Here is a 15,583-nt window from a genome sequence, read left to right as displayed (position 1 = left end):
CTAGTTAGCTTACCTTGGATTTATTTATTACTCCTCCTTGGCACAAACCAGCACATCTTTGCCCTCCCTGTCCCCCTACATACCACACACACACACACACACACACACACACACACACACACACATACACATATTCAACATTACTTTTATTAACAGAGTTATTTATACTCAAACGCACAGAGAGAATGTATGGGAACTGGTAGGATGCAAACTTACACACACACACACACACACACACACACAGTCTCCGAAGGGAAGTCATCCACTCATTAACTTAAAACGTTGAACTCTTAACTTGCAAACTTGATATAACTACATAAAAATATAAGACAATCACATTGTTGAGTCTGCAAGTTAATGTCCAAAGCTTGTCAATAAAAGAATGAAGGATAATTATGTTCTTGAAAAGCAGGGACACTGAAACAGGGAGGACCAAGGCAATATAGCCATTGCCTATTTACAGAACTGGCCAGTTAAAACTTGAAATGCAAATCTTAGCTTTGTAAGAATGGTTACCTTAAAAAAATAGTCCTTTCCTTTGCCTCTGGAACTCCATTTTAGAAGTGGAGATAAGGCTTCTGTCTGACAAGAATATGATGAAACATAAGATGAGTACAGTAACAGAGGAAGGTTAGTTTTTTTTTGAACACCTTGGAAAACATGATTGGGAATTTCAGTCAATTTGAATCTCAGGACAGGAGAGATGTGAGTCTAATTCTCTTGTTTGTAGTGGATTGGGGGAAATATCACACCATTTTGAGACACCTCCCATCCCTTGAATCTGGGACAAATGTGACATGCTGGAAATTGTCGCTGTGTGAGTTCTGAGTCTAGGTTTCAAGAAGCCTTAAATCTTATTCTCTTGATGCTCCTGATGCCCCACTATGAGCAAACTCAGGCTCACTACCAAATGCTGAGAGTTATGCGGCCCATTTGCTTCTGTCATCCTGGTTGACCATCAGATATGTGGGTGACACCATCCCAGATCATCTAGCTGCCCACTGACCCACCAGTTGACATCATGCAGAAGCAAGCCCAGCCAAGAGCAGGCAGGGCAGCTCAGGCCAGAAGAATTGCTCAACCTGCAAAATCATTATACAAATGAACTGCTGCTGTTTTAAGTCACTGCATTGCTGGAGAGTTTATTTTGCAACAAAAGCTAACTGATTCATCAGTAAAGTAAGTAACTGCCAACAGTCCTAAGAACAGTGAAAGAGGCAATCTCAATTTTGTTGCAGTTTTCTGAATGATCAGAAGTTGGGAGGGAGTGTTTTCCAAGGTCTCATTTTTTTCTCCTCTTACGGAAGCAGGGCAGGGTGGGATAAAATCCATGGGCTCACTCTCTTCCTGCCCTTTTGCCAGTGTTTCTCATGGGTTAAACACAACAGGAGGACAGAGGACAAAAGAACCTCTGGAGAGGTCATCTTCTGGGGCACAGCGCACAACAGAGAGGCATGGGTGAGTATTCCGGGATGGTAGTGAAGGGTGGTGTAGGAGCACGGAGAGTGTCTAACTCGCTTGAGAGGCGAGGACTTTATTCTCTGACTCCAAACTTCTTTCAGCTGATGCTCCTTCCTTACATTTTTTAAGTACCTCCAATTTTCCTTCCTAAAATACACAGAAATACCTATCTATGTTCGTGTTGTGCTCAGGGCCTGTAAGGCTCCTCTCTTCGAATCTTCTTGGTAAACTTTTATGAGTTTTATGTGAATTCTTCCTCATTGTTCTCGGCAAAATAAGTCACCTAACCTTTCTCTTTCCCTAACACTGATACTTCTGATTTACAATCACTAAGAGATTAGTTTTCTTCCCTCTCCACACAGAATAGGAGCCACACTCTGTTTCCCTGTGTGCTCTTTTTGCTTAGCACTTGATAAGTGCTCAAGAACTACTTAATAAATGATTATGATATAGTTTGAAGGTAGAGAGGCAGTAATGCCATATTGTTTCTGTTTGTGGATAAAATTTTGTTTGGAGATAGAAAGAGAGACAGAGACAGAGAAAGAAATGGAAAGAGACAATGAGATCGAGAGAGAGAGAGAGATGGGATGAGGAATACTCTTTTTCTTTGATGAGGCTATGGTAGATTTTATTTTCATTTTTAACTGTTCACACCCTGATCCTATGAGAGGATTTTCTACTCTGTTGCCATGTGACTTACAGAATCTTTCAGTGGGAGGAGTATAGTTTCCCACCTCATGGACGTCAGACCCAGTGAAATCTGAGAAGTTGCAGTTGGCTAATGGAGAGCAGAAGCTTTAGGGGCTCAAGTGTTTCTGCCAGATCTCCTGCTCTTTTCTCTCCGCTAGGAGGATAGTATAACCAGGCAGAGGCTAATCTTTCAGCTTGGATCCCAGAATGAAAACACAACTGAAAGAAACACAGCTTATCCATGAAGATCACACAATAGGAGGGAGGCATAAGCCTTTGTTACAAGCCAGAGGGCTGAGGGTTATTTGTTACCACAGCATTACCTAATAAAACCTGACTAGTGCACAGACGTGTATCTTTTCCAGATGAATGATTATAAAGACAAAATATTCAATAAAGGTACAACAAAGTGCAGTGTTCGTTGCAGTCCCTCCTTTCTGAGCCAACTACTGTCCCCTTCCTACACTAAACCCTGTGGCGGAGAGTCAACAGAAAACCACAATTCTGTACCCCATCATTTGATGGTCAAAAAAATGGGGGAGAGGAGAGCTCCTAAATTCCTAGGGCTGTGAAGAAGTATTTACAGACCTCTGGAAACACCAGGAAGCCATAAAGCCATTCTAGATTCTCATTATCGGCAGCATTTCAAAAATGTTGCCATTTCACAACGAACAGTAAAAAGGTGAAGATTTCAGGTAGCTTTAAGGTGGGACGCATTTTTACTTCATAAACATTCTCGTTTTAAATATAATTAAATATAAACTAAGTGGTGACGAGGAAAAAGAAAACAAACATGAAAAGGCTGTGCACACACCAACCATAAGCATTACATAGGGGAAAGGAGGGGATCCTATCAGTCCCGAGTGCCTACCAGTTCCTGTACTCAACAATCCCAACGTGGGGGGGCAGGGGGTCCACACACCAACAAGCAATGCTCCAGATGAAACACAGGAAGTAGTGCGGATGTATCACCAGCTATGTGTGACACCAGCCTTGTGTCCTATAACTCAACTCAATTCTGACACTATCTATCAACAGATAGCTTCAGATACCCCAGGTTAAGAGTTCAGTCCTATAAGACTGCCCCCACCCTTTCTTCAAACACCAATCCCAGTGAAATTTCTTTCTGGGTTCAATTAATTGGTTACTGTGGCTCACAGAACTCAGAGAAACATTTTACTTACTAGACACAAGTCTATTATAAAAGGATACAACTCAGGAACAAGCCAAATGGAAGAGACACATAGGGCAAGGTGTAGGGAAAGGGCACAGAAGCTTCCATGCTCTTTCTGAGTGCATCACTCTTCCTCAAACTCCAGCGTTCACCAAACTGGAGTTCTCCAAACTTGGTCCTTCTGGGTTTTTATGGAGACTACATCACATAGGGATGATTAATTAATCATTGTTCCAACTCCAGCCCCTCTCTCCTTCCTGGAGGTGGGTGGGGCTGGGACTGAAAGGTCCAACCCTCTAATACCACGGTGCTTTCCAAAAGTCAGTTCACTAACATAAACCCAGTTGTGGTGTAAGGGGGCTTGTTATGAATAACAAGACACCCATTTCACCTTTATGACTTTGAAGCGATTTCAGGAACTGAGGTCAAGAGACCAAATACTACAACAAAAGATGCTCCCATCGCTCTTATAGCTCAGGAAATTTTAAGCGTTTTGGCAGTTGTGAGCCAGGACCATGGACGCAGACCAAATATATATTTCTTATAAATCACAATATTGTGATTCTATATTCTTCTAATATACTTTCAATTCACAAAAAGTCTGAGCTTTAAACACAGAAGTGAAAATGGAATTGGAGTGGCCTTAATTTTTCCGTATTTATGTATCAGTGGTCATATCCTCGAGTTAGTATTAGCCTATCACTTCCAAAAAGAACAGAAAGACTTTGTTTGCGAACAAAGCTGGGAGGGGAGGATTGACATTAGGACCAGATCACAGTCTCTATCTACTTCTTCAATATGCCTGACATCTGCAAGGAAATGGGAATGCTTTTCCATTGTTGAAAAGAGTAACCTGACAACACGTCTCACAGAAACTTGTCAAAAATATAAGATCATGGGGCTTTGGATGCATCCAATCTGTCATACTAATGAAAATTCCCCAAAGCTTCAACATTCACTTTTCCTTTGTGCTTCCAACAAGAAAATCATTTGAAAGAGAAGGGGTGAGGGCACATCTGCTCTCATAGGGTCCCACCATTTTATTAGACTAGTTTTTCATCCCATTCTATTAACTGTAATCTGTAAGTTATTTATAGGCCTAATAGTATTCATCCCATTGTGACTACAGTAGTGGCCCTCTGTCTACCCTAGTAGAGGCTTCTATCTTCTAACTTGCATTCTATAATCCATGATTTTCCCATAGTTTCTTACCACATTTATGTCTTGTTACATTCCCAAGCATAAAATGACAGGTAAGGTCCTTTTATTTTGGATACAGTCTTTAGTGGAGACCATGCCAGTTATGTGTTACAGACATAACTGGGAAAGTTGAATTAGCTGCTCTCCTCTGATCCTTTCTCATGTGGGGGAGAAATAATAACTTTACCTCCACCCTTCTAGCTTCTTGGCTGAGACATCCCTGTAATAGCAAGAGAGATTAACAGGAAAAAAACAAACAGAAGTTTAATAGCATGTATGTCTCCTGTATACATGCGAGGTACCCAGGAAAACTGAGTAACTCTCTGAAATGGCCCAAGCCATCGCCTTAAATACCATCTCCAGCTAAAGACAAAAGAAAGATGTTGGAAGATGGAGGAACTAGTTATGGCAGGTTATCGGGCAAAGCATACACACACACACACACACACACACACACACACACACACACGCACTCTCAAGTTATGGTTGTTATGCACATTTAAGTTGCTGCCTTCTCCGTTGGTAAAGGTTTCTGGAGACTTGGAGTCATCCTCCTCTTTCTGGTACAGAGAAGAAAACACCCTTACAAATGGAGATTCCTTATTAAAGTGTGAAGATTAATAAAAGAAAAGCTCGTTTAAAGCAGAGTGGAGAGGCCAGAAGGGGGCTCCCCCCCCCCCACCAACCACTCTTGTTAATTTCAGACCCAACAGGAAGAGATGTTTAATACTGCTTTACTACCCCAGCAGGAACAAGAAACATTTTCTTCTCCCCTGGCAAGGGCCCAGCCAATGAGAGATTATCACAACTCAGCCAATGAAAACCACAACACTTTGAACTCCCAGTTTGTTCCAATGGACTTTTTGTTTATAACAAACAGGCTTCCAGACTCCTATAAGAGAACCTTTCTCTCCTTTGTTCTCCAGACTTGCCTATGGTTTTGCTCCTTGTCCTAAATTGCAACTCTGTTATTCCCACATGAACTCATTTTTGCTGGTGGAATAACTGACAGTTTTATTTTTCAGGCTAACACATGTAAATGTCTCTTACAAAAGAGTAACTTTTACTTGGTTTTCAGAACTTCTCCTGTGTCTGCTCTTTCTCAAAAATAATCATCCTAGGGGCCCCTGGGTGGCGCAGTCGGTTAAGCGTCCGACTTCAGCCAGGTCACGATCTCGCGGTCTGTGAGTTCGAGCCCTGCGTCGGGCTCTGGGCTGATGGCTCAGAGCCTGGAGCCTGTTTCTGATTCTGTGTCTCCCTCTCTCTCTGCCCCTCCCCCGTTCATGCTCTGTCTCTCTCTGTCCCAAAAATAAATAAATGTTGAAAAAAAAATGTTTAAAAAATCATCCTAAAATAATTCTTATGTCAAAGAGGCATATTTGGGGATGACAAGTTCTGCTCCCCTTCATTCGATACTCAAAATGAAACATGAATACCATGTCAGAACATGGAAATACTGGGAACCCCCTGTTATGAAAAGAATTCAAGTCACTTGCCTCTCTGTACTTGGTGTGCTTGGTGTGGATTATAAGAAGATTCAGATGAACCCTTTTTTCTGCTTACATTCTCTAAGGTCAAATCATCTCCCATCACACAGAACCAGGCCAGTCTTCTCTAACCTTGAGGTCAGGCTCATGTTGAAATGTCAGATACAGATTGCTAAGCACTTTGATTTATCCTACAATCTGATTTTTTAATTTCTTTGAGATAGGCATACATAGCCTGGATACATATAAACATTATTATATAGTCATGCTCTTGGAGTTTAAAGAAATTTATGCTGTCTCTGAAGGAGATCAGTCATCAATCTAGATGGCATTGGCAAGTCTTTTCACTTGGTATTGAACTTGGTTTTCAGGTCAAACCAATTTTTTATGGAAGATCACAGCTCATTTTGACCTTTGATAAAAATCATCATTGAGGAAATCATTATGTGTACCTTTCTGAAAATACCCTCTTACTTTTGTTCCAACTGCCCCCCACAGGCCCTTACTCACCGATCCAATTGGAAGTAAATAAAGGTATTATTTGGCATAAAGATGATTGTGTTCTCAACACAACAAGGAAAACACAACAGAGTCAAGAAATCATTTCCTAACAGATTGAGCTCAGCCAAGTCACTTAGCTCCTCACCCTCTTTCTTTGGATTATGAATATGCTGTATCTATCTTACATGCCTCATAAGATAGTTGCAAAGTTCAAAATAAAGAGCACAACAGGTTTACATCCAGTGAAAATGGTTATAGCACGTAAAATACAATTAATGTAATATTTATGAATCTAGTCACTTAACAAACAGCAGATCATTACTATGTCAGAAGCAAAGATAACTAGGATAGGGTTCTTGTAAATGTGGGCTCACATTCTAAATTCAGAAACATAATTAGGCAAAACCTATCTGGTAAAAGTAGATATGGTGATCACTCACCATCACCACTGCTTCCACAGTTAATATGTATTGAGAGTTAACACTGTATCGGCCCTAGGCTAAGCTTTTTACACCCATTACCACACTTAAGCCACATAATTCTCTATGAAGAGGAAATTCTTTTCACCATTTTACAGATGAGGATATTGAAGTTTGAAATATTGAGGCATTTGGCATGACATTAAAACTTCTAACTTATAACATCAGCATAGGTGGTGGTTTTACATGAGTTTATTTTTAAATATTTCAGGTCCCTGTGTATTATCTAGTTGATGAATTATTATAGCAGGCCATTTAGAAACATGTCTGGAACACCACTCTGAAATGTAGATTTGAACACCAGTGGCTATCATAAGTTGGGGGTTTTATCTCCACAGCAGAGTCTGAGCAGAAAGGAAGAAGAAAAATAAAGACAATCACATCTGGGATGTCCATTCTCCCTAAAAGAACCCAGGTTCCAAATCTTTGGGTTCTTGGGCTTTTTAGGAGCTGGGGTTGAGTTTCTGCTTTGGAGAGGCCACAAGCCAGAGAAGAGTCCTCATCTGTTTTCTCTTAAGTTCCTGAAATCAGCTCATCCCTACAGGAGCAGCAGAAGCTACACTATCAATCACCAGCTACTCTGAAGCACAGAATTCCAGAACATCATGACATCTGAGCATTCTTTAATGACTAAGGATTGATTTTAATGAGTAATAAGTGACTGTTGATTTCAAAGAAATCACATTTTTATTGTCTTAATTTTCTCTTATATGTTTATCTTCAATGTTATCTTTTTATATTTTGCAGAAATTATCTATTCCATATTGCTGTTTCACTTAAAAAGAAAGTCTATTTACAGTGATGGTAATTTTGGTCCTTGTATGTAAAACTCCATTACTGACACCTTTGGACTTACCAAAGACTGTATGTTGGTGTGCACATGACAGAAATACCAAGTCTGTGGGCTCATATTCCCAACGAGGCTAAATCTGCAACTCCACTTTTCTAAAGGTCACAAAACCTACTATCAAAACAGTACAGGGAGCAGTAGAAAGTTGGTACACATGTCCAGCTACAGAGGTGGCTGACAGTAATAGGACCGGCAAAGCACAATCAAAACTAGCAGACAAAATAACTTTAACTAGCTCATGATGTTTTTAAGAATCATTTATGAATCTGAGTTAACCAGCTAAGATAATAATTGTTCACAATAATAGAATAAATGTCTATACCTACTGAAGAGCTGGAAACCAGTATAAGATACATTTCAGAAATTCTAATATCTGAAATAGAGGCTTCTTTTAAAAGTTACCTTGAAATGTTTGTATTTAGATGTTGCTGGATTGTAGGCCTCATTATTGCCTGTAGTATTGATTGCATCGGTCTATTGCTCATATTGGTCATGGAGTCATTAAAAGTCAACATCAGATTATCTTAAATATCAAAATTACGTTTTTGCCTCTTTAGTTTTTTTTAATTTTTTTAATTTTTAGATTTACGTATCAGAAAATGAAATGAGGAGCACCTGCATAGCTCAGCTGGTTAAGCGGCCGACTCTTGATTTCAGCTCGGGTCATGATCTCACGGTTTGTGAGGTTGAGCTGCACATCTGGCTCCATGGAGCCTGCTTGGGATCCTCTCTCTACCTCTTTCTCTATGCTTCTCCTTTGCTCGTTCTCTCTCTCTTTCTCTCTCTCAAAATAAATGAATAAACTTAAAAAGAAAAGGAAGGAAAAGGAAAGGAAAAAGAAAGAAAGAAAGAAAAGAAAAAACAGAGGAAAGAAAAGAAAATGAAATGAACTGTTATTATATAATTTCTATGTATATTTTCAATCTGAACTATTCAGATCAAAAGTAGGTCCTCCGTTTAAAACAGTATAGATTGACTTATTTAGACACAGAATAAATGGGTAACATCAAGTTTTGTTCTTTTTTTTTTTTAAAGTAGGCTTCACGCCCAACGTGGAGCTCAACATCGGGATTGAACTCACTACCCTGAGATCAAGACCTGAACTGAGCGCTAAAGAAATGGCTATTACTAGGCAAAAGTAATTCATTCGCAAATAGTCAATTGTAAGCAGAAATAGTTAAAATCCTAAATTTTCCTAAGGCATAGATTAGGAAATTTGCCACATTACTTTTTTTTTATCATTATGGCATAGAAAATAGTGAGACAAAATGACAGTTTTCCATCTGTGATATTTGAGGTGTGAAGGAAATGTGTTGTACTTTTTTCTAACTTACATAAAAGTGATCTTGGGTTGGTTTCCAAATGAAGAAAATATTTTTGCACAGCTGCAATGTAAGGACATTCCTGGAATGAATAGAGAAACAGTCTTCATTTTAAAGGGCTTGAAATTTGGATTTTAAAACCACCAGAAATACACATTTACAGAGTAGTTCACAATTTCCGAGGTACTTTTATATTCATTATCTCAAATTATCTACAGAAAACCCTGAGAAGAGGGAGAAAGAAAGCATTTCCATCTATAAAAATTATTTTCATTTTAATAAATTATTTTGTTTGTTTTTAATTTTTTTAATGTTTAGTTATTTTTGAGACAGAGAGAGAGAGAGACAGAGTACGAGTGGGGGAGAGGCAGAGAGAGGGAGACACAGAATCCGAAGCAGGCTCCAGGCTCTGAGCTGTCAGCACAAAGCCCGATGCAGGGCTTGAACTCATGGACCTCGAGACCATGACCTGAGCAGAAGTCGGCCACTTAACAGACTGAGCCACCGAGGTGCCCCCAAAATTATTTTCATCTTAAAAATAAAATTAGCTTTATTTTTTACTTATGGTCTGGAATTTCTAAACATTCACAAAAGTTATTTAAAGAAAATAAGAAATTCTTGACATCCCACTATACAGATAACCAATGTAAATATTTCGATGTATAGACTTAAAAGAACTTTCTCAAGTAATATTAAAAATGTACACGGAATATACTACATATAATGATATTTTAAGCTGCCCTTTTCAGATACCATTAGCATACTTTATGCCCACTAATCAGATACCTACATTATGATTTTGAAATGGCTGTTCATTTGCTCCCGAAATACAATCAGTGTTCAAATATACTATTTAGAAAACTGAAATTACTAGACAACTAACTGCAGTAAGGTAGTTAATAATAAATAAAGGTACTCCTTTATTATTACTATTTAAAACAGTTGATATATGTTAAATATTTTTAAAATATTACCCAGATATATACGGTTCACTTCTGTATAAACTCAAAAGCACTTCTTCACAACAGGGCAATAAAATGGAAGCTAAAAAATTACTGGCTGAATATTTGAATTCTGGACATTCAATATAGGCACCTTTGAAGCAAAAGTAAATTGAAAAGTAACATTTGGTTGGTAAATACATTACATTCTGGCCATTTTTGCCTAACACAATATCCTTCATATTTCCTCATCCTAAACAGAAATTAGTTTGGTTTGCCAGAACCAGTCTCATAATTGATCAAGATAATTGGATTATTTAAAAATCTGTAGTGCAACTCAGCCTGATGACTTTGTTACCTTTGAATTTCTGAGGAATAAATCAGCCTTATGCAGGCCACTTCTCAAAAAATCCAAATTGGAGTCTAATCCTGACTTAAAATATCTTAAAATTTTTCTTAGTTATCTTTCTCATTTTGTCTAAGGGCTTCAAAATGCTCTGTAGACACTATCTCATTAATTCTTAGAGGATCCCTGGGCAGCAATTGTAGTAGAGGTTTTCCTATTACTATCACCATTCCCATGAAAAGGAGGCCCAGGGAGGTTCCCTGAATTGCTCAAGGTTATAGACTGAAGCCAAGGAGTAGCTCAATCCAGAATCCAGGTCCCCGGGCTCCCTTTCCATATGGCATTTTCTCTCTGTAATAAATAACATTGCTGTTCTGGAAGTTGGCTCTCTTATCATGTTTTATGCAGCAGAATTCATATTAATAGGAGTTGCTCAGTGCTATGATATTTATTTTAGATGGAGGCTATGTATACTTATGAAATACATGAAATGCAGCACTCTGAGTCCATTTGTTTTGCCCTCATAATGATCTTTGGGGACTGCCCTGTGATTGGTAGGACTGTGGAGATTGGTATTTATCATTAAGGAGACTGAAATGGCAGTGCCAGCACATTCACAATTCCATCACCCACTGCATACAGACATGGGCAGAGTTTAGATAAGTTGAATAAAAGGTCCCTCAGTGTTTGACAAGCTCGGTGACTCATCAGAAAAATCAGATTGAATGGTGTAAATTCTTCTAAATCAGATCAAGACAACTCTGGAAACAGCGCACTTGGAGAAACTAGGGTTTTCTTCCTTGAATTTAGTTCCCTCCCACTCGTTTTAAAATCAGCTAGAAGGTTAACAATTTTTTTTTAAATCACGGGCTCCCCACTGCTACTTCCCGGCATGAAGTCATAATTCTCTGTTTGTGGCATCATAATTATTTCCATAGCAACTAATGGTGATATCAGAGCTCAAGACTGGAGCTTCAAGAGGGAAGGGAACTACAGGGACAGATGATATCTTAAAAATAAAGATTATGTTTTCAAGCAGATGTTCCTAAAAGAAAAGAAATGAATGGAAAGATTACCCACATTAAGGGAAAATCATAATTAGAATGTAGATGCTTATTAAGTAATCATTCAGCTAATGATCTCTTTTCTAGAACAAAGGATAGAAATTGAGAAAGGGAAAAAAAAATGAAGGAAATATATCAATGAGAGGATCTTTTATGAACTAATCTATTATTTTAAATACAGATGGCTATATATTTCTCAAATATAGCTGAGGATGCTTAGTGTTTGATGTGCACTAAAGAGATAATTATAATTGCAAGCACTGCTAAATCCATAGGGAAATTTGAGTTGTGTGGTTTCACTGGGGTACTTTGAGGAAGATATGCCATAAACCATGTTCATGTATTAGTGACATAAGCAGTTTAACACTAATTATCAGAATAGAGATTAAATCCCACATTTTATCATGATCTCATACCCTTGCCACACAAAGCATGATTTATGCATTTCAGATTCGTTTGATCTCTTCTTGTGTTGATGGACATACATAAGTAGTATGGCTCCAAGAAGTGTTGATTCGTGTTTCATAAAAATTGGAAACTAAAAAATATAAATTTTTCATTTGTTGTCGTAGTGGTGGGAAGATAGGAGAGGATGGTAGGGTAGGCAGTTTCTAACTTGGCCCCTGATGAGCCCTGCTTCCTGGCACTCATAGCCTTATATAATCTCCCTTTGGGTGGCAGCTGGATTTAATCTACTAATACAATATGGCAGGAGTGACGAGATATCAATTCTGGGAAAAGTTGGGGTGCCTGGGTGGCTCAGTCAGTTGAGCATCTGACTCTCAGCTTCAGCTCAGGTCACGATCTCACGTTTTGTGAGTTCGAGCCCCACATTGGGCTCTACACCGACAGCACGGAGCCTGCTTGGGTTTCTCCCTCCTTTCTCTCTGCTCCTCCCCAGCTTGTGCTGTCTCTGTCTTTCTCAAAATAAGTAAATCAACTAAAAAAGAATTTATAAAAAAAAAAAAATTCTGGGAAAAGTTACAAAATGACTACGGCTTCCACCTTCAACACTTGCTTTCCAGTTGCCCAATTTGGGAAACACTAGCTGCCATGTCTTGCCAGGGTGGCCAACTGTCAAAATTTTCCCAGAACTTTCCTGCTTTTAACACTGAAAGTCCTGAATATGGAACAGTGGGTCAGCTTAGCAAGAGGGTCATGCGAGTAAGCTTGGAATCCCCTGAGGCCTGTCAAGAGCCATGTGAATGAACTTGGAAGAGTATCTTCTAAAGAAAAGGCCGGTCGCCTTTTTCGGTGAAGGGCCAGATAGCAAATATTTTAGGCTTTGTGGCCCGTAAAGTCTCCGTTACCATGTTTTAATAGCATACGGGATTTGTTGTAATTTGGTATGGGAAGACACACAGACATGAAAATGACTGTCATTAAGAAAAAACTTTTCTTTTACTAACATGGCACGCTGCACGGGTTAAGTATCTAGGTACAACGAGCAATCAGAGAGGGGAACTGCAGGTTGAGAGCTTTTGTTATAGCTTTCCTAGGAAGGAATGGGCCTGGAAAAGTAAACAGGGTAAGCAAGTTTAGGATTGAACAGTTTGAACTATGTGGGCAGGCTCTGGGCATGCAGGCTGTCCTTCATTGTCTGGTACCTGCCTGGGGTGATTAGGCCAGGGATAGTGGCCCAGAGTATAAAAGGTGATGGCTGGAGGTATGGGCTCTGTCTAGATTGATTGATTTGTATATCAAGGGTGATCTCTCAGGCAAGTTATTTATTATCTACGGGAATTAGCTAACACTGGGAGGGGCTGTCCCTCCCAGGTCAGCAAAGCCCCAAATATCAAAGCATCAAGAATACAGAAATTAGGAAAATATAGTTAATACATACAAATAGTCGACAGAGCAAAAAGAGCCCTGGACGATATGTAAGCTGATGAACACTGCTGTGTTCCCGCAAAGCGTAGTTTGCTGACTCCTGATTTCAGGCCTGCCAACAGCCACTTGACTTAATTTGAAAGCAGGCCCTTCCCCAACAGAGCCTTCAGAAGAGACTGCAGTTGTGGCCACAGCTTGACTGCATCCTCATGAGAGACCCTGAGCTACAATCCATGCCCCACCCCCCACCACTGGCCAAACTATGCCCAGATTCCTGATCCACAAAACTATGAGATAATAGATACTTATTGTTTAGTGTCGCTCTGTTTCAGGGTACTCGTTATGCAGCAATAGATAACTAATAAAGACGGGTTGAGTAGAAATACCGCAGAATCTTCAAAAGGATCTGAGTCTTTCGTGAAAATTTTTTTTTCTTCAACAAAATCTTGATAAGTCAATCAGATTCTGCTTCAACATTTCTTCTGGAAATTTCTTAGCTCTCAAGAAGCCCATTTCATTTCTTGACAATTCTAATTTTAAAAAGCGTTATTTGAGATTGGACTAGGGGAGCAAAGCTTTCACTCTCAAAAGCATGTATCACTGTTTGACCTCGGGTTCTGTGGCTTGACCCTCTAATACAGTGGTTTTCAAACTTTGTGGATTGGTGTACCCATTGTATTTGACATCTGAAACAGGTCATTTGTTAACAACCTTCTCTATAAAATCAAATTATTTTCAGTAATTCTGATGCAATAATCAGTAATTACTTTTAAATTGTTCTTTGTTTTTAAAAACAATTTTAAAAGAGAGAATAAATTTCATTGTTAGAGATATTATTCCAATTCAGTAACGTATTGTTGAAATAAAATTTGCACTCACCAAACAAACATAGTATTCCTCTGCTATTGTAAGAGTATTTGGTGTCTCCCCTCCCCACTCCCACCCCACCAAATTCACAAGTTGAAATCCTAACCCCCTAAAGTAAGATACTTGGGGGTAGAGCCTGGAGATGCTTAAGTCCTAAAGGCAAGAGCCCTCACGGATGGGATTAGTGCCTTTAAAAGAGGCTCCAGAGAGATTCCCCGGCCCCTCCCACCTTGTGAAGACACAGCAGGAAGGCACCATCTATGAACCAGGAGGTCCTCTCTTAACACCTAATCTGCTGGTGCTGCCAGAAAGGTGAGAAATGAATGAACGGGAGTTGTTTATAAGCTACCCAGTCTGTGGCATTTTGTTACAGCAGTCTGAATGCACTAAGACAAACTTGCAATTTATAATCTGTTTCACAGCTTTATAATTTAAGCCCAAACAAATCTCCAAGTGGTCAGATAGAATGACAAAATCGCTGTGATTGAAGTTCTGTTTCTTCCACTTCACAATCACTCTACTGACATTGTTTACTTCAAATCTACTATTTCATTGCAGGAGTACCTAATCCCACAGCGACTGAAGACTGTGACTGAGGCAAGCATGAACGGTTCAGAACCATTAGGAACTTAATCTAGAAACCAATTCCTGGAACGGTCTGGATGTTTTGGAGGCTGGGAGTTTTCCAAATTAGCTTCCACGCAGAATACAATGTTTATTGAAGTATAAGTAATAAAAACATGCCAATCTGAAGCTTACATATCTATTATTAAAACCTAAGAGTAACTGCAACAATTATTTTGAACTCAGACCAACAAAAGCTTTTTGGTAGAGGAATATTTTCTTCACTGACATTATTCAGAATTGCTGACACATGGAGATAATAAAAACCAGACTAACTTTTCCTTGGTGTTATTTTTGAGTCGCTCTGGTGCCTACACCGAAGGCAGTGTTCCCTCACTACCCTGTGGAAGTCAATTTTTATAAACTTGGGGTGAGCAGGGTTTCTCCAGTTAAAACGTGAGCAGAAGGCTCTCCACCACCTGACCTATGCCTGGTGGGGGAAGAGCCACTTACCATCTACCTAAGGCATTTCTACAGAAGAGGCAGGGCTCCACGGAGGAAATTCACAAATCAAAGTCAAACTTATCTGAAAACAACTTATTTGCACCGGAAGCATGTGGTTGGTAGTGGTGCGAAAAGGTGGTTTGAAATGGACAAAATCTGCCCAAATCTGCCTTGTGGAAAAATATCTAAGTTATCCATAACTAAAGACATCTATCAACTATGCTAGAAGGAACACTGAAGCATCTTTCTATTCTATGTAAATAATGGAAATGTATATTATTAATATGTTGTAACATGAAGATT

The 15,583-nt window shown here is 39.2% G+C and overlaps 1 long non-coding RNA gene across 1 annotated transcript; it reads left to right on the top strand.

Moving 5' to 3' along the window:
• Window positions 1-1,303: 1,303 nt before the first annotated feature.
• Window positions 1,304-8,379, top strand: LOC123381551. Its single transcript, XR_006588668.1, has 2 exons — window positions 1,304-1,458; window positions 7,331-8,379. It is a non-coding gene; the product is annotated as an uncharacterized LOC123381551 (long non-coding RNA).
• Window positions 8,380-15,583: the final 7,204 nt, after the last annotated feature.

This window comes from Felis catus, chromosome D4 (assembly GCF_018350175.1).
Source record: "Felis catus isolate Fca126 chromosome D4, F.catus_Fca126_mat1.0, whole genome shotgun sequence".
NCBI lineage: Eukaryota > Metazoa > Chordata > Mammalia > Carnivora > Felidae > Felis > Felis catus.
The sequence above is the reverse complement of the archived record's forward strand: the minus strand, read 5'-3'. Positions and strand labels throughout refer to the sequence as shown.